Here is a 23,409-nt window from a genome sequence, read left to right on the forward strand (position 1 = left end):
AGTGTTTTTGAAAAAAGAAATACTGATAGTAGATTACCTAGAAGTTGTTGCAATGGAATTTTGACACTACTGGGAGTTAACATAGGCTTTATAGGTTAAGGTCACAGTCCCCCACAAGACTATCCTCACTTAAGACACCAGCCACAAATTTGGAGGTCCCTTCGCTACCTGTGCTCCTGACCACTGGTTACCTATCCAGGAGTTCTCACGATCCATTCAGGTTCAGAAATTCACTAGAATGACTCACAGTGCTTGGGAAAGTGCTACACACTACTTAAAATTACAGTTGTATTATCCTGAATATTCCCCACTAATATTTTTTTAAAACTTTATTTTGAAATGATTGTAGATTCATGGAAAGTTGCAAAAATAGCATAGAGTCCCTTGAATCCTTCCCCTAGCTTCCCCCCGGTGGTGGCATCTTATGTAACTGTAGTATAATATCGAAACCAGGACATTGACATTGGTATAGTATTACTAAACTTTGTTGCTAAGTCATTTGGCCATTTTGGAATCTGAAGAACCAGTGTTTTCTTTAACTCTCATTACTTCTCTAGAAATGTTTATCTTTTCCTAAGTCTCCAATTTCTGATACTGCAGCTTCTGTTTAAAACAGGATCTTACATTTTCCATTCATTTACCTTTTTAAAAATGAATTATAATATCTACTATTTTTATGACTTAAGAAAAATTATTGAAACATCACTGAGAACTGTTTGCTTACCATTGAAATGGGCAATATTCATAGGCAACCATATCCATACTCAGGCTTTAGAATAGTCACTGTGAAATCATGTGGGGTTTTTGTTGTTGTTGCTTTTAGGCCAAGGAAGCTATCCAAGAATTTTGTGAATGAGGCTGAGAATTGACCTTGCCAGTATTCATGGGGAAGATGTGTTTCTTGTTTTGTGTGGTCAAAGAGGGTTTTTCATCCAAACATTGCCCTCATTTCTTCTCCTTTTTCTGCTGAGTTTTTTTTTCTTTTGATTTTTTAAGTGTCTAGAGACTTTAACTTCTTTAAATGTTATTTTTTGGTAGAGTTTTATTTTCAGTGGTTTGTCTTGGGATAAGTTGAGTAAGAGGTTCAGATTTCAAGACAAACGAGGAATGATTTGTCTTTGCTTTGGGACTTGACATGAAGTATTAAGAAAATGAGGTATTAAGAAAAAATGAGGTGTTAAAAACTCAAAAAACTAATTTATAGTTTTGTTATGAAAGCTACAATCAGACATTCTTAGATTGCTTTATTTTATTCAGTGGAGTTTGAGTTTTTGATGGTTTCTTCATGTAAATAGGAAGCCACCAGAAGAAGGCCTGTCGTAAGTAAACTTCATTATCTTAGCTAAAGGGACCTTGCCAAAGAAAATTTAGTATAGTGAAGATCATGGTGATAGGAGTTTGACCTAGTGATGAATGTTTTGTGATTGCAACTGAACTTTGACTTAGGCAGTCTGGACCATATCTGACGACTCTTGAGCATGGTTCATGCATTTGTTCATTCATGCAACACATTTTTATTGGGCCACCTAGGCAACAGGATATTATGTGGGGCAAAAACTGATGTGATACCCTTCCTCCATGGAACTTAGGGTCTGGTGGAGAAGACAGAAATGTCAAATTAAGTGTTTAAATTGCACAGTGGCATAAGAGTAGGTATTGGGTAACACTTACATTAGTGAGATCTGACCAGATTAGAGAAGGCATCCTCAAGAAATGATACTTGTGCTATGATCCGAAGGAGGAGTAGATGTTAACTTGGCAAAGAAAGGAGAGATGGGAGATGGTTGTCCAGACAGAAGAAACAGCAAGTGCAGAGGCCCTGTGGTAGAAGGGAGAATGGTGAAATGAAGGACCTAATTAAGGCTAGCATGGCTTGAGCAATGAGAGAGAGAAAAAGATCATGGTTTGAGGTGAAGAGAGAGGCCTGTCTTTGTTAGGTTTTTATAGGTCATGTTAAGAAGTTTTTGCCATTATTCTAAGTATCCTAAGAGGAGTAAGTAGCCATTAAAGGATTTTTAAGCAAGAAAGGGCATAGTCAGATTTTCTTTTTTGTTGTTTTTTTAACACAGAGTCTCACTCTGTTGCCCAGGCTGGAAGTGTGGTGGCGTGATCTTGCGTCACTGCAACTTCCGCCTCCCAGGTTCAAGCGATTCTGCTGTCTCAGCCTCCTAAGTAGCTGGGATTACAGTTGTGTGCCACGACGCCAGGCTAATTTTTGTATTTTGGGTGGAGACAGGGTTTCACCATGTTGGCCAGGCTGGTCTCGAACTCATGACCTCAAGTGATCCACCTACCTCAGCCTCCCAAAGTGCTGGGATGTGAGCCACCACACCCAGCAGATTTGCTTTTTTGATAACAACACTCGACTGAAATGCAAAGAATGGCTCGAAGGAGTACCAGAGTGGATGTAGGGGTATTGGTTAGGAATTTAGTTGTCCATGTGATAGGTAATTTAGACAGAGTTGTGTTGGTAAAGAGGATAGAAAGGCATTCATTCAAGAATATTTAGGAGATATAGTCAGCAGAACTTGATGATGGGTAGAATATGAAGTGGAGAAGAGAGGAGTCCTACATTTCTGATTTAACTTAGTGCTCTTCACTGACAAAAGGAATACTGAAGGAAGACAGGTTTTTTTGTTTTTGTTTTTGTTTTTTAGGGGAAGATCATGATTTAGGTTTTAGATGTGTCAATCTTCAGGTGTGTTTTGATGACAGCCAAAAAGAGGAGATAATGGATTGCTTAGATTTAGATATATCCTCTTATTTTGTTTAGTTTGATATTATTTTATTGATTTTTTTTTTTTTTGAGGTGGGGTGTGCATATTCACTCTGTTGCCCAGGCTGGAATGCAGTGGCTCAATCATAGCTCACTGCAGCCTAGACCTCCTAGGCTCAAGCAATCCTCCTGCCTTAGCCTCCTGAGTAGCTAGGACTACAGGTGTGTGCCACCATGGCTGGCTAATTTTTTAAGTTTATTTTTTTGTGGAGGTAGGGCCTCGCTGTTCCCTAGGCTGGTCTTGAACTCCTGGGCTCAAGCCATCCTCTTGCCTTGACCTTCTAAAGGGCTGGAATTACAGGTGTGAGCCATCATGCCTGGCCATTTTATTCTTAAGATACAAGTAAATACATATGTAGGAACTGATTTGTCATAGGGGTATGCTTACAGGTACTATCCCTATCCTTTAGATTTTTGCATTTGTTTATATACTGCAGTGTATACTACAGTTTTTTGGTGTTTCTTTTTTTTCTTTTCTTTTTTGAGCAACAAGATCTTGCTCTGTTGCCCAGGCTAGAGTGCAGTGGCACAATCATAGCTCACTATACCCCAGTTTTAACCAAAGAATAGGTACTGAAAAATACTTTATGAATGATTGAATCAGTAATTGTAGTGCTTCCCAGAAATGCTGTTTCCTTGCCCATGTTTCTTGTGTGTTGGCAAATAATTAAGGATGCATTATTAATTGACACTTGAAGTGGTTAATATACTCCTCCTACCCAACAATCTCCTCTCTTCCATAAGCCTTCTATTTTTATTCTAGAATTTTATAAAATGTTAAGACCAAAACGACCTCACTACTCAGAAATACGTCATTTAATAGAGTCAACATCGACAGAAAGTTAAAAATTAAAAACAAAATAGGCATTGTTTGGCCTTGAGCTGTATTGTTCTTTGTGCTAGCCGGTTTATGATTTTTTAAAAAACACTTTTCTTCAGTTTTTAAAATTGTGGTAACACATAACATAAAATTTACCATCTCAACCATTTTTAAGGGTACAGTTGAATGGTATTAAATACATTCATAATGTGTAACCATCAGGACCAGCCATCTCTATAGCTCTTTTTGTCTTGTAAAACCAAAACTACTTATCTCTTTGTGATTGGCTTATTTTATTAGCATAATGTCTGTCCTCAAGGTTCATCTAAAGGTTCATCTATATTCGTTGTTGTATACTGCAGAATTTTCTTCCTTTTTTTTTTTGAAACAGAGTCTCACTCTGTCACCCAGGCTGGAGTGCAGTGGCATGATCTTGGCTCACTGCAATCTCTGCCTTCCGGGTTCAAGCAATTCTCCTACCTTGGACTCCTGAGTAGCTGGGATTACAGGCGCATGCCACCACATCCAACTAGTTTTTGTATTTTGAGTAGAGACAATGTCTCACCATTTTGGCCAGGCTGGTCTCGAATTCCTGACCTCAAATGATCCACCTACCTCAGCTTCCCAAAGTGTTGCGCTTACAGGCATGAGCCACTGCACCTGGTCACCACTTTGTTTTTTCTTTTTTCAGACAGGGTCTCGTGCTGTTGCCCAGGTTGGAGTACAGTGGCACAATCAGGGCTCACTGCAGCCTTGACTTTCCAGGTTCAAACAATCCTCCTGCCTCAGCCTCACAAGTAGCTGGGACTACAGGCATGTGCAACCACACCCGGCTAATTTTTTTTGAATTTTTAGTGGAGACAAGGTCTCATTATGTTACCCAGGCTGGTCTTGAACTCCTTAGCTTAAGCAATCCTCCTGCCTCAGCCTCCCAAAGTGCTGGGATTATGGGCGTGAGCCACCGCGCCCGGCAATTTTTTTCCTTTTTAAGGCTGAATAACATTCCATGGCATGTATATGCTGCATTTTGCGTATTCATCTATACTGCTGTGAGGGTGTATAGGTATCTCTTTGAGGCCTTGCTTTGAATTCTTTTGTATATGTACCCAGAAGTAGAATGCTAGATTAGGTGATAATTCTAATTTTAATTTTCTGGGAACCACCATACTGTTTTCCACAGTGGCTGTACCATTTTACATTCCCATCAACAATGCACAAAGATTCCAATTTCTGCACATCGTTACCAACACTAAACTTTCAGTTTTCCTGATAGTAGCCGTCCTAATGTTTGTGGTTTATAGTTTGATTAAGATAGCATATCTGAATATTTTCTTATTCTTTCAATCTTTGAAAATTAAAATAGACTGAATTTTTGTTACATTGTCTTTAATAACTAAGTTGCTTGCCTTTTTACTAAGCAGATGTTTTTTTGAAAGGATTTATGTGATAGTCTTTGTCTTTTTACCCTGCTGGAAGTTTGATCTACTCAGCTGACGGCTTTATTTTTCTTTCCTCAAAAGCTAGAACTAAGCCTACAGGAAGGAAAGGAGTATACACTAGAGCCAAAGGCTGGTGCTACGTAGGCCTGTAGGGTGTGCATATTCAGAAGCTTTGCAATTGGTTGGCCTGGATCTGTCAAAACATGTTTGGATGGCTCTGGCTGTGTACTGATTTATTTATGTGCTTCTGAGTAGTGATCCCGGGAATGAATGCATTATGACTATTTGTTGGGAATAGGCCCCCCAAAATCTGGCCCCAAAACTGGCCATAAACAAGATCTGTGCAGCACTGTGACATGTTCATGATGGCCCTAATGCCCACACTGGAAGGTTGTGGGTTTACCAGAATGAGGGCAAGGAACACCTGGCCCACCCAAGGCAGAAAACCGCTTAAAGGCGTTCTTAAACCACAGACAATAGCATGAGCGATCTGTGCCTTAAGGACATGCTCCTGCTGCAGATAACTAGCCCAACCCATCCCTTTATTTCGGCCCATCCCTTCATTTCCCATAAGGGATACTTTTAATTGGTCTAATATCTATAGAAACAATGCTAATGACTGGCTTGCTGTTAACATATACATGGCTAAATCTCTGTTTGGGGCTCTCAGCTCTGAAGGCTGTGAGACCCCTGATTTTCCACTTCACACCTCTCTATTTCTGTGTGTGTGTCTTTAATTCCTCTAGCTCCGCTGAGTAAGGGTCTCCCCCACCGAGCTGGTCTCGGCAACTATTGTTTGGAAAACTGTTGTATAGCTTGCTCAGGGAGAAAAACTCAGAGAAGCCCCACTGTTGAACAGGTTGTAAATTCACTGGTTTAATCTTCTGTGAATACTTTTCAGAGATTAAGCCTTTGCCTGATCTCAGCAGCAAATTCTAATATTTTGGATGCAAGTTATTTCACAGAAGGGACTCTGGTAGGAAGACAGAATGTGAAATTAAACATCTATGTCTTAGGTCTGGCATAAATAGATACTGTTAACATCAGTGTGTTGGGTATAAAATAATCTCTCTTCTGGTTTCAGGAAAGCATAGAGAAAACAACTAAGATTCTTTTCTAATTTTTATTGACCCAGCTGAAATAGTATAATGTCTTGCATTTTTAAGACATGTAAACATTTGTTTAGTTGAATTGTTTGAAAGGGCAGAGGAGAATAGGACATTCCATATTTGAACAGTATAAGTAGAAGAACATGAATTGATGGAGGTGGTGGTATCCTTCCACATTTTTTTTTCTATCAGGAATTAGACTCCTACAGACTTTGTATCTTAAGAAAGAAATGCAGACATGTTGGTAAAATACTAAGAGTTTTCAAATGATACCTAATCTAAATGTTAATTGAAATAGAATTCACAACAAATCTGCTCATGTAATCCTGAATCTAAAATAAAAGTTTTTAAAAAATTTATGCACAAAAAGTAAAAAAAAGGAAAGAAATATAATTTATAATCTTGAATTAAATTTAATCCCCTTCAGTGGATGCACACACATACATATATATACATGGGTATATATATGTATGTGTGTGTGTATGTAGAGATACTTTTTTTTTTTTTTTGAGATGGAGTCTCGCTCTGTTGCCCAAGCTGGAGTGCAGTGGCATGATCTTGGCTCACTGCAAGCACTGCCTCCCAGGTTCATGCCATTCTCCTGCCTCAGCCTCCTGAGTAGCTGGGACTACAGGTGCTCGCTGCCACCCCTGGCTAATTTTTTATGTTTTTTTAGTTGAGACGGGGTTTCACTGTGTTAGCCAGGATGGTCTCGATCTCCTGACCTCATGATCCGCCCTCCTCGGCCTCCCGAAGTGCTGGGGTTACAGGCGTGAGCCACCGTGCCTGGCCGAGATTTTTTTTTTTTTTTTGAGATGGAGTCTCGCTCTGTTGCCCAGGTTGGAGTGCTGTGGCGCACAATCTCCGCTCACTGCAACATCTGCCTCCTGGGTTCAAGCGATTCTCATGCCTCAGCCTCCCAAGTAGCTGGGATTACAGGCATGAGTCACCACGCCCAGCTTTTTGTATTTTTAGTAGAGATGGAGTTTCACCATATTGGCCAGGCTGATCTCAAACTCCTGACCTCAGGTGATCTGCCCACCTTGGCCTCCCGAAGTGTTGGGATTACAGGTGTGAGCCTCTGCACCCAGCCGATATAGAGATACTTACAAATACATGCACTAGTCTAATCCTTATTAAATCTTGCTCTGTTAAATTTATGATCATGATGTGGTACATGTTTAATAGTAGTAGTAGCAGTAAGAAAAAGTTATAGTAGCTCTTAGTATTCTTTTGTGCCAGGCTGTATATTAAGTGCTTTCCATGTATATATTATGTCATTTATTCTTTACAATAAGACTATAGAATGGGCAATATTTTTATCTCCATTTTGGAAATCAGGTAATTTGCTCAAGGACCAACAATTAGTAGAGGAGTGAGGCATAGTAGCAGAATGTTTCAATGATGTAGGAAGTCAGGTCATAAGAGGAATGAAGGTAGGGGAGGGAGTAATAGATATGAAGAGAGTTAAGTGTGAAATAGTCCTTCATGAGAATATGGGAGTGAATAGACTAGAGAAACATAGTCAGATTACAGAATAGAATCAAATGCTCATTTGAGGTTAGTGGACATGAATTTAAAGTTTCATTGGTTGGCATGGATTTGTGTATTTTCTTGTACTTTCAACTGTACAGTGTACTTTCAACTGTAAGGGTTCAGGTATGGAATCAGAGTTAGATTGGCAGGATTGGGGTTTTGCCAATTGTTTGAGGAAAGGAGGCCAAGGAAGCTAAGGGTGTGCAAGGGAATGTTTATAATGATGGCTCATATAATCTAAGCTAGGGGACTTATTATAGGAGAAGGGGTTAAATAGAATGGAAGTGGAGTTATTTTTATCCTGTGTATATTCACTCTTTTCAACAGATGGTCCTAGAACAATTGGAGATTCATACGCACACAAAGAACCTCAACTCTTACCTCACACCAGACACAAAAGTTAACTTCAAATAAATCATAGGCCTAAATTGAAGAGCTAAAACCATACAACTCCAGAAAGTTTTTGTCAGAAAGAAAATATAGGAGAAAATCTTAGTGACCTTGGGGTAGGCAAAGATTTCTTAAGACACAAAAAGCATGAAGTATAAAGGGGAAAAAATCGCTAAATTGGATTTCATCAAAATTAAAAACTTTTAATCTTTGAAAGATACCTTTAAGAAAATGAAAAAGTAGGCCTTGGGCTGGGAGAAAATATTTGCAGAACATATATCTGACAGAGGATGTGTATCTAGAAGATATAAAGAATTGTAACTCAAGAATTGAAAGACAACCCCATAAGAAAAGGGGGAAACAATTTGAATAAAGTTCATCAAAGAATATAAATGGCAAATAAGTACGTGAAAAGATGCTCAAAGTCGTAAGTCATTAGGGAAATATAAATTTAAACCATAATGAGATACCACTGAACACTCCCTAGAATGGCTGTAATGAATAGGATTAGTCACACGGTGACAAGAATGGAGGATCATCTGGAACTCTCATACACTGAAAATAGGAATGTGAAATGGATCAACTACTTTGGAAGACAATTGGGCAGTTTCTTTCAGAGTAAATGTGAAGATGCCATACGATTCATCCATTCCAATTCTAATTATTCAAGAGAAATGAAACTGTATATCCACAAAAAAGACTTGTACACAAACATTCACAGCAGCTTTATTGGTAATAGCTAAAAACTGTAAACAGCTCACATATCCATCAAGTGTATGGATAAACAAATTTGGTGTATTTATACAATGGAATACTACTCGGCAATAAAAAGAACAGTTGATACTCTCAACAACCTAGATGGACCTCAGAATAATTCGGTTTAATGAATGAAGCCAAACTTAAGAAGAGTACATTGTATGTACTTGGAGAACTAATTTCTTGCAATAGATTTTTAAGCACTATTAGGAGCATATGACTTAAACAGTTTTTAAAAGTCAGGGAGTAAGTATGCTTAAATAAAATACAATCTGTGAAACAAATCTCTGAATTATTATCACTTCACTGGACACTCTAACTTGACCATATTTCTGACTTTAATGTAACTCACTCTTATTCCGTAGTCACATGTTTGCTTGCTCATTGGTTCACATAACATTTATTCAGCATCTGTTTGAGCCAAGGCACTGTAACTGCATGTTTTTTTTAGTTACCTACTTTTGTAAGGTCCTTTTTCTTTGGCTACATCTGATTACAGTAAACATAGGAAGTTTAATAAAACAATTTTCATGACTGAGGAGACAGCATTCTCTTTTCAAAATTATGTATGTATGTATGTATGTATATGTATGTATGAATGAATGAATGAATGAATGACAGGATCTTGCTCTGTTACCCAGGATGAGGTACAGTGGTGTGATCATAGCTCACTGCAGACCAGAACTCCTGGGCTCAAGCGATCCTCCTGCCATTTTTTTTTTTAGTAGAGATTGAGGTCTTGCTATGTTGCACAGGCTGGTCTTGAACTTCTGGGCTCAAGTGATCCTCCTGCCTCAGCATCCCAAAGTGCTGGGATTATGGGCATGAGCCACTATGCCTGGCCAGCATTCTTCGAAGTCGTAAATGTCTACTGAACTTGATTATATCTTTCTTATTTTTGTTTTAACTCTTGGGTTTCCTATTACTGGGTTAGTAATGTGTTATAAAACAAGGAGGTCAAGAGAAAGATTGGTTGTGAGTGTGAATGACTGGTTGGTAAAAGATGTTGCTAAATCACAAATTCCCTTAGTAGGTGGTTGGAAAAATGTTGCTCCTTATAAAATAGAAGCACAAGAAAGAAATAACTTTAAGAATAGAACTGTTGAATAAATTTTCAGTGTAGCAAAGCATAAAGTATGTGTTACCTTCGAAACCATTTCAAATGACCTATGGTGAAGGAGAAGGCATAAATTGGAGATGTTTTTAAAATCTGAAAAACATGGCTAAGGTTTCACTTCTATAAGTAGTGTGATCATAGCTCCCTGCAGCCTCTATCTCTTGGGTTCAATGGATCCTCCCACCTCAGCCTCCTGAGAAGCTGGGACTATAGGCATGTGCCACTATGCCCAGCTAAAGTGATCCGCCTGCCTTGGCCTCCCAAAGTGCTGGGATTACAGTAGTGAGTCACCATGCCCAGCCCAAAAGAGAATTTTTCCCCCAACCCCTTTTGGCTGCCAAATACTAAAGTATTTGTGAGACACTGACCTTTTTTTTTTTTCCCCACATATGTCACATGATGTTTGATGTTTTTCTTTTTTATTTTTACTTTTATTTTTTTGAGACAGAGTCTCACTCTGTTGCCCAGGTTGAAGTGCAGTGATGTGAACACGGCTCACTGCAGCCTGTACCTCTCCAGCTCAAACAATCCTCGCACCTCAGCCTCTTGAGCAGCTGGGACCACAGGTGCGTGCCACCACACCTGGCCAATTAAAAATTTTTTTTTGTAGAGACAGGGTCTCCCTATGTTGCCCAGACTTGTCTCAACATGATATTTTTCTATTGGGGATGAGATTAGGTGGAATTTCAGGGTATTTTACCTGATATTTCATGACTCTTGCCATCACAGACACTTAGGCTCTTTGGGGACATTCTGTTATCAACTCCTGAAGTTGTCACAACCCTTGTCTGAGGTACTTCTACATCAGTGAGGGTTAACTGAATTGTCTAATGCAGTGTGTTTCAGTTCCATGCTGCCTCTTTCCTTCTCTCCAATGGTTATTAACTATTTGTTTTGGTAGTATATATCTGATTTATATACTTCAATGATAGTATTTATTTATGTATCTTTATTTCAAAAAGCATTTGAAAATTATAGACTTCTGAGGAAAGCTGGATGCCTTTCCTCACCTTCATTTTGAGATAAGTATACTCATGGGAGTAAAAAAGTAATGTTTAGGGTAGTTGGGAATGTCTATAGACATGGAGATATTTATAGATATGTGTACTTTTCCCTCAGAATATCTCACCCCTTTCCTCCTTTTTTTCTTCTGTTGATTGCTCAGTTGGCTTGCTTATTGGTTCATATTTAAAATCCTCATCTATATTAATTATGAGACTTCAGGCCTGGCCCATTATGGAAGTAGTTCTAGCATTGTGTGTGTGTGTGTGTGTGTGTGTGTGTGAGACAGAGTGTGACAGGGTCTTGCTCTGTTGCCCAGGCTGGAGTGCAGTGGTGTGATCTCAGCCCACTGCAACTTCCATCGCCTGGGCTCTAGCGATCCTCCTCCTCAGCCTCCTGAGTAGCTGGGACTACAGGGATACACCACCACACCCACCTAATTTTTGTATTTTTTGTAGAGACAGAGTTTCACCATGTTGCCCTGGCTGAACATTCTTAATAGGCTAGGATTCATAATCTAGCTTTGCTTTTCAGACAGATTGTCCTCTAGATATGCTGACCCTTATAGACGTCCTTTCCCTCTTTCACCTTTTAAATTTTATTTTCAAAAAGGAACAGGATATTTCTTTGGAATAACAAAGGGGTCTAATTTTTGGGTCACAGGTAGCATCAAAGAAGGAAGTATTTTGAGAGTAAAGAGCTTTCATTCTTACTAGTCCATCAGTTAAGTTAGAAAACTAAAATAAAGGATTCAGTTCTCCATCAGCTGCCTGCCTAGACCAGATTTTGGATTTCAGATGAAAAGATGCAGAAATAGTGTTAGAATCAAGGCAGAATGACCTAGCACCTTTCTTGCGGTTACCCTTCAGGAATGGTAAGAGAAGATGGGAGAGGCAGGAAAGGAAAGGCAAAAACTACCAATGTAAACTCTAGATTTAATTTGTATGTTCCTGAAAACAAAGGTAAGAAAAAAAACACCGAATGTTGGGCATTGTTAGAATTTATTCCTGCATATGTATCATATACCTAGGATTTGTAGGTTTCAAACATTTAATTATTTTTCCCAGTTTTACCCAAAAGATCCTTGTCTGTGTGGATGCCAGATGAAGACTAGTCCATACTTTGTATGTTTCTTTCTGTATCTCCATTCACTCCTGAAATCATGGCAGTGTTTTTCCACCTATAATATTACTCCTTCTAGATTTTTTAGCTTTTTATATATTGCTAGATTTTGTAGATTTTTGGTAGATATCCTTATTAAACTAAGGGAGTTCCTGTCTGTCTTAGTTTGTTGGGAGTATTTATCGTAAATAGATACTGGAGTAGTCTAATGTGTTTTCTGCGTTTTTTGTTATGATCACATGGTTTTCTTATTTAGTTTCTTAGTATGGTGAACTACATTGATTTTTGAATGTGAACCAGCCCTGCATCCCTGGTATAAACCCTACTTAACCTAGATGCATTGTCTTTTTATATAATGCTGTATTTGATTTGTTAATATTTTGTTAAAGGTTTTTGCATGTATGTTCATTAAAGATACTGGTCTGCATGCAGAGTTTTTTTTTTTTTTTTTTTTTTGGTAGTGTCTGTTTTGTTTTGGTGTTAGAGTAATGTTAGTCTCATAAAATGAGTTGGGAAATGTTCCTTTCTCTTTTTTGCAAGAGAGAGTAGAATTGTTATTATTTCTTATTTAAATGGTTGGTCGAACTAACCATTAAAACCATCTGGGTCTGGAGTTTTCTTTTTTGGGAAGTTTCGAACTACAAATTCACTTTCTTCAATAGAGTTATTTAGGTATCTGTTTTTCCTTCTATATTTTTTGTAGTTCATGTCATATTTCAAGGAATTGGTTTATTTTATCTAAGCTATCAAATTTAGGGTCATAGAGGTGTTCGTAATATCTTTTATTATTCTTTTTAACATCTATTGGATCAGTATTGATGTCCTTTCTCCTTCATTCCTGGTATTGGATATTGGTAATTTATGTCTTTGTTTATTTCTTGGATAGCCTGGCTGTAAGTTTATCAATTTTATCAATCTTTTCAAAGAACCAGCTTTTGCTTTCATTGGTTTTTCTACATTGTGTTTCTTTTGTCAGTTTTGTTGATTTCTTCTCTAATTTTTATTATTTTTTTCCTTCTTTTTTTTTTTTTTGAGATGGTGTCTTGCTGTGTCTCCTAGGCTGGAGTGCAGTGGTGTGATCTCAGCTCACTGCAAGCTCCACCTCCCAGGTTCATGGCATTCTGTTGCCTCAGCCTCCTGAGTAGCTGGGACTACAGGCGCCCGCCACCATGCCCAGCTAATTTTTTTGTATTTTCAGTACAGATGAGATTTAACTGTGTTAGCCAGGATGGTCTCTATCTCCTGACCTCGTGATCTGCCCACCTCAGCCTCCCAAAGTGCTGGGATTACAGGTGTGAGCCACCATGCCCGGCCTCCTTCTGTTTTAGTTTTCATTTGTTCTTTTTTTACTGTGCCAAGGTAGAAGCCTAGGTTGGTTTTAGGTCTTCTTTTATAATATAAGATGTAATTAAGACTATACATTTTCCTCTAAGTACTGTTTTAGCTGCATCTCATAAATTTTGATAATGTTGTATTTTTGTTTACTTTGCAAGTATTTTTTAAGGTAGATAAACTTCCTTTCTGTTTCCTGCTATACTTGCAAATATTTTTAAAATTTCCTTATGACTTCATCTTTTAATCATGGGTTATTTAGAAGTGTATTGTTTAATATCCACATATTTGGAGGCAGTTTCCTAATATATTTTGTTATTGATTTTAGTTTTATTCTATTATGGTCTGAGAATGTACTTTGTATTTTTTTTTTATCTTGAAGTTTTCTTTTATGGCACAGAATATGGTATATCTTTGTGAATGTTCTATGTGTACTTGAAAAGAATGTATATTCAGCTGTTGTTCAGTGGAGTGCCCTAAAGATGTCACTCAGGTCAAATTAGGTGATAGTACTGAACTGTTGAGGTCACGTCTATCTGCTTACGTATGTGTGTGTGTGTGTGTGTGTGTATGTGTTTTTTTTTTTTTTTAGATAAAGTCTCGCTGTATCACCCAGGCTGGAATACAGTGGCACAATCTCTGCTCACTGCAACTTCTACCTCCCAAGTTGCAGTGATTCCCGCGCCTCAGTCTCCTGAGTAGCTGGGACTACAGGTGCATGCCACCAAGCCCAGCTAATTTTGGTAGTTTTGATAGAAACAGGGTTTTGCCATGTAGGCTAGGCTGGTCTTGAACTCCTAGCCTCAAGTGATCTGCCCACCCCAGCCTCCTAAAGTGCTGGGATTACCATGGTGAGCCACTATGCCTGGCCAATCTGCTTACTTGGTTTATCAATTACTAAGGGTTAACTGTTAAAAGTCTACTATAATTGTAGATTTGTCTTTATTTTCTGTCATATCTATCAGTTTTGCCTCATGTATTTTGAAGCTTTGTTTTAAGGTACATACATATTTAGAATTGTTATGTCTTCTTAGAGAACTGACCCTATTATCATAATACCCCTTGTATTAGTTTGTTTTCACACTGCTATAAAGAACTACCTGAGACTGGGTAATCTATAAAGAAAAGAGTTTTAATTGACTCACAGTGCCGCATGGCTGGGGAGGCCTCAGGAAACTTATAATCATGGCAGAAGGGGAAGCAAGGCACGTCTTACATGGTGGCAGGAGCAGGGGCAGAACTGCCACACACTGTAAAACCATCAGATCTTGTGAGAACTCACTATCACAAGAACAGCATGGGGGAAGCCACCACCATAATCCAATTACCTCCCACCAGGTTCCCTCTGGTATGTGGGGATTACAATTCGAGATGAGGTTTGGGTGGGGATACAGAGGCAGCCAAACCATTTCATTCCACCCTTGGCCCCTTCCAAATCTCATGACCTTCTCATACTTTAAAACACAATCATGCCTTCTCAACAGTTCCCGAAAGTCTTAACGCATTCCAGCGTTAACCTAAAAGTCCAAGTCCAAAGTCTATCTGAAAGAAGGCAAGTCCCTTTCACTTATGAGCCTGTAAAATAAAAAGTTAGTTACTAACAAGATACAATGGGGGTACAGGCATTGGGTAAATGCTCCCTTTGCGAAAGGGAGAAATTGGCCAAAGTGAAGGGGCTGCAAGACCCCAAGCAAGTCTGAAACCCAGCAGGGCAACCATTAAATCTTAAAGCTCCAAAATAATCTCTTTTGACACCACGTCTCACATCCAGTGCTTGCTGATGCAAGAGATGAGGTCCCAAGGCCTTGGGCAGCTCCGCCCCTCTGGCTCTGCAGGGTCCAGACCCTGCAGCTGCTTTCACTGGCTGGTGTTGAGTGCCTGTGGCTTTTCCAAATGCGTGGTGTAAGCTGTTGGTGGATCTACCATTTTGGGGTCTGGAGGATGGTGGCCCTCTTCTCACAGCTCCACTAGGCAGTGTCCCAGTGGGGACTCTGTGTAGGGGGTCCAATCCCACATTTCCTCTCTGCACTGGTCTAGTAGAGGTTCTCCATGAGGGCTCCGCCCCTGCAGCAGACTTCTGCCTGGACATCCAGGCGTTTCCATATATCCTCTGCAATCTAGGTGGAGGTTCCCAAACCTCAGTTCTTCTGTGTATCTGCAGGCCCGGTACCATATGGAAGTGGCCAGGGATTGGGGCTTGCACCCTCTGAAGCAATGGCCTGAGCTCTTATCTACGGTTGGAGCTGGAGCAGCTGGACACAGGATGCCATGTCCTGAGGCTGCACAGAGCAGCAGGGCCCTGGGCCCCACCCAGGAAACCATTTTTCCCTCCCTGGCCTCTGGGCCTATGATGGGAGGGTCTGCTATGAAGATCTCAGAAATGCCCTGGCGACATTTTCCACACTGTCTTGGCGATTAACATTGGGCCCCTCTTTACTTATGCACATTTCTGTAGACAGCAGCTTGAATTTCTCCCCCAGAAAATGGGTTTTTCTTTTCTACTACATGGTAAGGCTGCAAATTTTCCAAACTTTTATGCTCTGCTTCCCTTTTAGACATAAGTTCCAATTTCAGACTATCTCTTTGTGAACACATATGACATATAATGAACGTTTTCATTATTATTATTATTATTTTGAGAGGGAGTCTCACTCTGTTGCCAAGGCTGGAGTGCAATGGCACGATCTTGGCTCACTGCAACCTCTGCCTCCCAGTTCAAGTGATTCTCCTGCCTCAGCCTCCCGAGCTGGGACTACAGGTCTGTGCCACCATGCCCAGCTAATTTTTGTATTTTTAGTGGAAACGGAGTTTCACCATGTTGGCCAGATTGGTCTCGAACTTCTGACGTCAGGTGATCCACCTGCTTTGGCCTCCCAAAGTGCTGGGATTTACAGGCATGAGCCACTGTGCCCAGCCAACAGTACGCTTTCAGAAAAAGCCATGTCACATCTTGAATGCTTTGCTGCTTAGAAATTTCTTCTGCCAGGTACCCTAAATCATGTCTTTCAAGTTCAAAGTTCCACAGATCTCTAGGGCAGGGGCAAAATAACACCAGTCTCTTTACTAAGGCATAGCAAGAGTGACCTTTGCTCCAGTACACAATAAGTTTCTCATCTCCATCTTGGGCCATTTCAGCCTGAATTCATTGTCCATATCACAATCAGCACTTTGGTAAAAATCTTCTAACAAGTCTCTAGGAAGTTCCAAACTTTCCCACATCTTCCTGCCTTCTTCTGAGCCCTCCAGACTTTTACAGCCTCTGTCTGTTACCCAGTTCCAAAGTCACTCCACATTTTCTGGTATCTATAGTAGTACCCCATTCCTGGTACCAGTTTTCTGTGTTAGTCCATTTTCACACTGCTGTGAAAAACTACCTGAGACTGGGTAGTTTATAAAGAAAAGAGGTTTAATTTGACTCTCAGCCCCATATGGCTGAGAAGGCCTCAGGAAACTTAAAATCATCGCAGAAGGTGAAGGGGAAGAAAGGCATGTCTTACATGGCAGCAGGAGTGGGGTGGGGAACTGCCACATACTTTTAAACAATCAGATTTCATGAGAACTCATTATCACAAGAACAGAGGGAAACCACCCCCATGATCCAATCACCTCCCACCAAGTCCCTCCCTTGACATGTGGATTACAATTCAAGATGAGATTTGGGTGGGGACACAGAGCCAAACCAGATCACTCCTCTTTATCCTTGACAATTTTTCTTGTTCTGAAATATACTTTGTCTGCAATTCATTTGGCTACACTAGCTTTGATTAATTAGTGTTTGTATGGTATATTTTTCTCCATTGTTTTACTTTTTTCCTTTTTAAATCTTTTTTTAGCAGGCTTCTTGTGGACCGAATATAGCTTGATCTTGCTTTTTTTTTTCTTTCTTTTTTTTTTTGAGACAGGTTCTCACTCTGTCACCCTGGTTGGAGTACAGTAGCATGATCATGGCTCATTGCAGCCTTGACCTCCTGGGTTCAATCGATCCTCCCACCTCAGTGTCCTAAGTAGCTGGACTTACAGGCACATGCCACCATGCCCAGCTATGTTTTGTATTTTTGTGGAGAAAGGGTTTCACCATGTTACCCAGGGTAGTCTTGGGCTCCTGGGCTCAAGTGATCCTTCTGCCTTAGCCTCCCAAAGTGCTGGGATTACAGGTGTGAGCCATTACACCCGGCCTGGTCTTGCTTTTTTTCTTTTTCCCCCAGTCTGACAATCTGTTTTTTAACTGGTAAGACTACATTTAAAGTGATTATTAGTATAATTAGATGAAAACCTACCATCTTGCTAGCTCTTCTCTATTTGTTGCATTTGTTGTTTGTTTCTTTTTTATTTTTTGAGATAAGGTCTCTCTCTCACCCAGGCTGGAGTACAGTGGCATAATTATGGTTCACTGTAGCCTGGACCTCCTGGGCTCAAGTGATTCTCCCACCTCGGTCTCCCCAGTAGCTGGTACTACAGGTGCACACCACGATGCCTGGTGAAGTTTTAAATTTTTTGTAGATATGGGGTCTCACTATGTTGCCCAGGCTGGTCTCAAACTCTTGGGCTCAAGTGATCCTACTACCTCTTGAGTAGTTGGGACTATAGGTGTGTGCCACCATGCCTAGCTAATTTTTCTATTTTTTGTAGAGAAGAGGTCTTGCCATGTTGCCTAGGCTGGTCTTAAACTTCTGAACTGAAATAATTCTGCTGCCTCGGCCTCCTGAGTAGCTGGGACTATAGGCATGCACCTGTGTGGTTTTTTTCCTACTGCCTTCTTTGGTGTTATTTTTTTTTAAAATTCCATTTTACTTTATTGAGTTATCACTTAGATTTCTTTAAAAAGGTTTTTAGTGGTTGCTTTTTTGTTTACATTATACATTTTAAAATAACCTGAGTTTTTCAGGTGTTTTGCCACTTCGCATTTAGTTAAAGTATGGTTATAGTATGTTCCCAGTTCTTCCCTCTTTTCCCTTGTGCTATTGTTGTTAAGCATTTTACTTTTACCTGTGTGGTACTTATCCAATACATTGTTACCGCTTTAAGCAGTTATCTTTTAGAGCAATAAAAAATAAAAAAATTATACTTTACTTTCATTTATTCTTCATTTTGTAGATTCAAGCTTCTCACTTTTATATATTTTTCTGCCTGAAGGACTTCTGTTAATATTTCTTATAGGGTGGGTCTCCTGGCAGTGAATTCTCTATTTTTGCTTGTCTGGAGGAAAGCCTTTATTTTGTACGTATGAAGGATATTTTCACTGGATGTAGAATACTGGATGGGCAGTTTTCTTTTCAGCACTTTAAAGTCGTCACTCCACTGTCTTACAAAGTTTCTGATGGTAAGTTTATTGTAATCTTATATCCTTATTCCTCTGTATGTAACATATTTTCCCCTCTTTGACTGCCTTCAAGAGCCTTTGGCTTTCGGCAGTTTGAATATGATATGCCTAGATATCCTTTTTTTTTCTTTGAGACAGAGTCTTGCTCTGTCGCCCAGGCTAGAGTGCATTGGCGCGATCTTGGCTCACTGCAACCTCCGCCTCCCGGGTTCAAGTGATTCTCCTGCCTCAGCCTCCTGAGTAGCTGGGATTACAGGCACGCACCACCACACCTGGCTAATTTTTGTATTTTTAGTAGAGACGGGGTTTCACCCTGTTGGTCAGGCTGGTCTCGAACTCCTGACCTTGTGATCTGCCTGCCTCGGCCTCCCAAAGTGCTGGATTACAGGCGTGAGCCACCGTGCCCAGCCCCCTTTTTTGGTATTGTTTGGTATTTTCAGTTTTTCTTTTTTTCTTTTTCTTTTATTTTTTGAGACAGAGTCTTGCCCTGTCATCCAGGCTGGAATGCAGTGGCACGCTCACAGCTCTTTGCAGCCTCGACCTCCAGGGCCCAAGCAGTCCTGCCACCTCAGCTTCTCAAGTAGCTGGGACCACAGGCATGTGCCATCATTCCCGGCTGATTTTTTAGTTTATTTTTAGGGATGAGGTCTCCCTATGCTGCCCAGGGTGGTCTCCTGGGCTCAAGCCATCCTCCCGCCTCAGCCTTCCAAAGTGCTGGGATTATAGGCATGACGCACCATGCCCAGCCTGTTTTCAGAGTTTCTTATTGTTATTCTGTAGTTTAGTGTCTTATCACTAATTTTGGTAAGTTCTTGGCCATTCAAATGTTTCTTCTCTGTTGTCTCTTCTTCTGGACTTCTCCCACAGCTATTGTATGTTCTCCAGGTGGAAAGATCTCTTTCCTCTTTATATTTCAGCTTGGGTAGTTTCTACTTGCCTATTTTCAAGTTTACTGATTCTTTTTTCAGCTGTTTCAAGTCTACTTGATAAGCCTCTCAAAGGCATTTGTCATTACTATGTCTTTATTTCTAATTTGGTTTCCACTTGATTTTTTATAATTTTCATTTCTCTGAAATTACCTGTCTGATCTCATATGTTGTCTACCTCTTTCATTAGAGTTTTTACTATATTAATCATGTTCTAATTTACTGTCTTGTAGTTCCAAAATTTATGTCATACATGGGTCTGGCTCTGATAATTGCTTTGTCCCTTTGAGCTGGTGTTTTTATTACTGCCTTTGCCATGTTTCATAATTTTTGTTTAAAGCTGAATGTGCTGTATATGACAGGAGATACTGAGGTATATACCTGATATGCTTATTGAAGACTGCTAGTTTCCTGCAAGTCCTTTAGGGTGGAGATTTGTGTTAATCTGTTCAGGCATTGGGCTGTGTTTGATGTTTATTATTGCTATGGTTACTGGAGTTGACATTTGTTGTTGCCATGGGAACTAGAGTCTTCAAATTTTCCCAGTAATACCTTGTTCTTGTCTTCCTGCTTGGCTTTGGGTTTTCCCTTTGTGCTGTTTCTCCGTGAGAGTCTGAGTCTTGCAGCTTTCTCAGGTGTATTCCATTGTTTTTACTCAAGCCTGTCAATTAGTGGAGGGTGACGGGAGTTCTGTGATGTTCTGGTTAAGCCTCAGATTTATGCAGATAGTAGAACCTGGGTCTTGGGGGTGTGGCCTTCACAAGACTATTCCCTTCTTTTTCCCAACTGCTATGGGGATTCAATAGTATCTTCAAGCTAAGGGTTTTTCAGCTCTTTCCAACTGCATTAAAGCTATTGCTGTTTTAGAGAAACAGTGAAGATGGATAAAGGTGAAAATTGGGTGTCAGCCTCCTTTCTTTCCTCCAGCTGTAGTGGAATTCCACCAGAAATTGCTCCTTGCTGATTAAGCCTTTTGTTCCACAGGGAGATAAGGGAAATAGGCTGGTTTGGTATTGTTGCTTGCTCGTCCCTCATTAGCTCCACAGGGGTGGAGATGGAGGAGCTTTCTCTACTTCCTCCCTGCTTCCCCCTGCATTAGAGAGCCTTTTGAGATTCCTGGAGGAAAAGCCCACAAGAAGATGTGAACTCTCCCATGATTGCAGCCCTCGAGGACTTCACACTCTGATTCTAACCTACATTCAGTCTTCAGCAGTTTGTCAGAATTTTTGGTTTAATCTTCCTATCTGCACTGGGATTCTTCCATGCTCTTGGGACTGTTTCCTTTGGTCAGAGACGAGGCTTTTAGGTGCCTGTCTAGCCTTAGCTGTTGCTCCATAAGTGTTGTATTGCCTGGAGGCTGCGATAGCAGTAAACAAAAAAGGAGGAAAAAGTGATTTCCTCCCAGTTCTTTTTGAACCTCAGGAATCCACACTGTGGTCAGAGAATATACTGTGTATTATTTCAGTTTTTTAAAAATTTGTGAGACTTGCCTTAGGGCTCAACATATGGTCAATTTTTGTAAATGATCTCTTTCTGCTTGAAAGAGTGTCTATTTTGCAATTATTGGATGCTGTGTCATATTAATGTCTTATTTAGGTCCAGTTTGTTCATGCCATTCAAATCTGTATTTCTACCCTCTCCCTTTATTTGAGTCATTTGTTCTATCACCTACTGAGAAGAATACAAAATTTATTATGATTATGGATTTTTTCTCCCACTTCTCTTTATAATTCTGCTAAGTTTTGCTTTATATATTTGGAGGCTACGTTATTACATGCATACAAATTTAAAATTGTTGCATCTTCCTGATAAATTATACCTTTATAGGTATTAATAGCTTTTGTGCATTGAAGTCTACTTTGAATACAATTAATACAGCTAGAGCAGCTGTGTTTCAGTTTGTTAGTATGCTGTAATTTTAAGTGTGATTCTTGATTAATTTTCTAAAAAAATATTAATTTTTGTCATCTGGTCCAATTACATTTAATGTAATTACTGAGTTATTTGAATTTACATTTGACATCTTATATTTTGCTGCTTAAATATGTTTTATTCTGTAATCTTGTTTTCTCTTCTTTTTTGGATTTGAGTATTTTAATTCTTTCTCCTTTCTATTTAGTGTGTTTGTTTTCCCTCTGGAGTAACATTAGTTACCAGTTACCTGTCCACCATTCCAGAATGAAATAGTCTGTGCATATGCAGTATGTACTCACTCCTCTAAAAGTAGTAGCATGATATATACATGGTTCTGCACTTTGGATTTTTTAAATAAATACACTTTTTAAAAACATATTGCAGATTGCTTGCCGCTTTTACACTCTTGGACAGTACAAGAACCTTGGAACCCTGTGACTCCCAAGTATATGCTCTGATTATGTATTTTTGTTCTTTATAGAAACCTCATCACATGTTATTATTGCTTTAATAATTAAATGTTTGATATATCTCTCTTTCTGGATTCTAAAACAGAGAGTATCTGTCTCCTTGGTGATGGGTTGCTGGGTGGGGCTGGTTCAGCTAGATAATTATTTAGGAAAAACTAAGCATATGCTAACAGATGGAAAAAGCCTGTCATTAAAAATATATATATATATATATGAAAGAGTGAGAGAAACCGTGACTGATTTTTTTTTAAGTTATGTTTGGAAAAGAGAAACTTATTCACAGCATGAAAACACAGCCATGAATAGGAAACAGTGGTCATAATAAGATCTTCACTAAGGACCTTAGGAAAAAGGATTTCAAGAGGATCAAAGGAAAGAGGGAGATGCTTTCTTGGGTAGTTAAAACATTTCCATTTTATTGTGGCATAAATGAGGTGCAAAAGAAAGGAAAACTGAAATTTCATAGTTATAACATCTTCGGCCAGGGTGGTGAGAGAGTAGAGAAATATTTAAGCAGGTCTAAAGGAATAAGGGACATCTTACCAAGGCTGGATGCAAGGAAATAGCTCTCACAACCGTCTAGAGGGAGCCCATAGGATTTGCTAAAAGGCAATAAATTTCTTTGGGGCTAAATGAAGTATGGATGACATTTAATTGTTGAAATAAGATGCAGGAGGATGAATTGGATGATTGTACTCTTAATACGTTTCCAGCTGAGAACTATAAATACTCGTTTTATCAGATGCTTTTTTAGCATCTGTCCCAGTGGTATGAGGAATTCCTGTTGACTCTTCAGTACTTCATGCCCTCATTCCTTTCCGTTAACTTTTTTATGACCCGTTCCCAGCCATACCAATGGGCTCAGCTCTTCCTTGTCATCTTTTTCCAAATTATTATAAGTACCTTACGTAATTTCTCTGATTATCATCTTTCCCTCCTCTCATGCATCTTACATGATCATTAGGCCTAAAACACGTCTTATATCCTGGAAATCCTATAGTGGCTCTTTATTTACTATTATATCGAGTCAAAATTTTAGTCAGCAGACCTGTTTTGGCCTTAGGTTTTTCAACTGTAAATTGGTTGGTTTCAGCAACCCCCTTATCTTGTGGGTTGTTGTGAGGATTAGAGATAATATTTACCTAAGTGCAGTTTAATGCAATTTAATATAAATAATAATTACCCAACATTTGAAGCCCTCTTTAACTTCCCGGCCTTACCCATTTAATCTTATTTCCCCTATTCAGAAATGTGTATCCACCAGTATGGTCCGTCTGACCTCTTTACAGTATGCCCAAATATACTGTGTTTACTGCCTGCTGGCTGAAGGTATTGGCCCACATCTTTCTGCTTATTTATCCGTCTTCTCATCCTTCAGAG

At 39.5% G+C, this 23,409-nt stretch overlaps 1 protein-coding gene across 13 annotated transcripts in view; it reads left to right on the top strand.

Annotated features, from left to right (window-relative positions):
- TMCC1 (transmembrane and coiled-coil domain family 1) overlaps window positions 1-23,409 on the top strand; it is a 247,588-nt gene that overhangs the window by 37,175 nt on the left and 187,004 nt on the right. For 3 of the 13 annotated variants that reach the window (XM_054550518.2, XM_054550524.2, XM_054550521.2), the window contains one exon: window positions 18,557-18,719. The exons of the other annotated variants lie outside the window; for them this stretch is intronic. The gene's annotated coding sequence lies outside the window, so the exon portion shown is untranslated. The remainder of the gene's footprint in view (window positions 1-18,556; window positions 18,720-23,409) is intronic. 13 annotated transcript variants of the gene reach the window in all.

Source organism: Pongo abelii, chromosome 2, assembly GCF_028885655.2.
Source record: "Pongo abelii isolate AG06213 chromosome 2, NHGRI_mPonAbe1-v2.0_pri, whole genome shotgun sequence".
Taxonomy (NCBI): Eukaryota; Metazoa; Chordata; class Mammalia; order Primates; family Hominidae; genus Pongo; species Pongo abelii.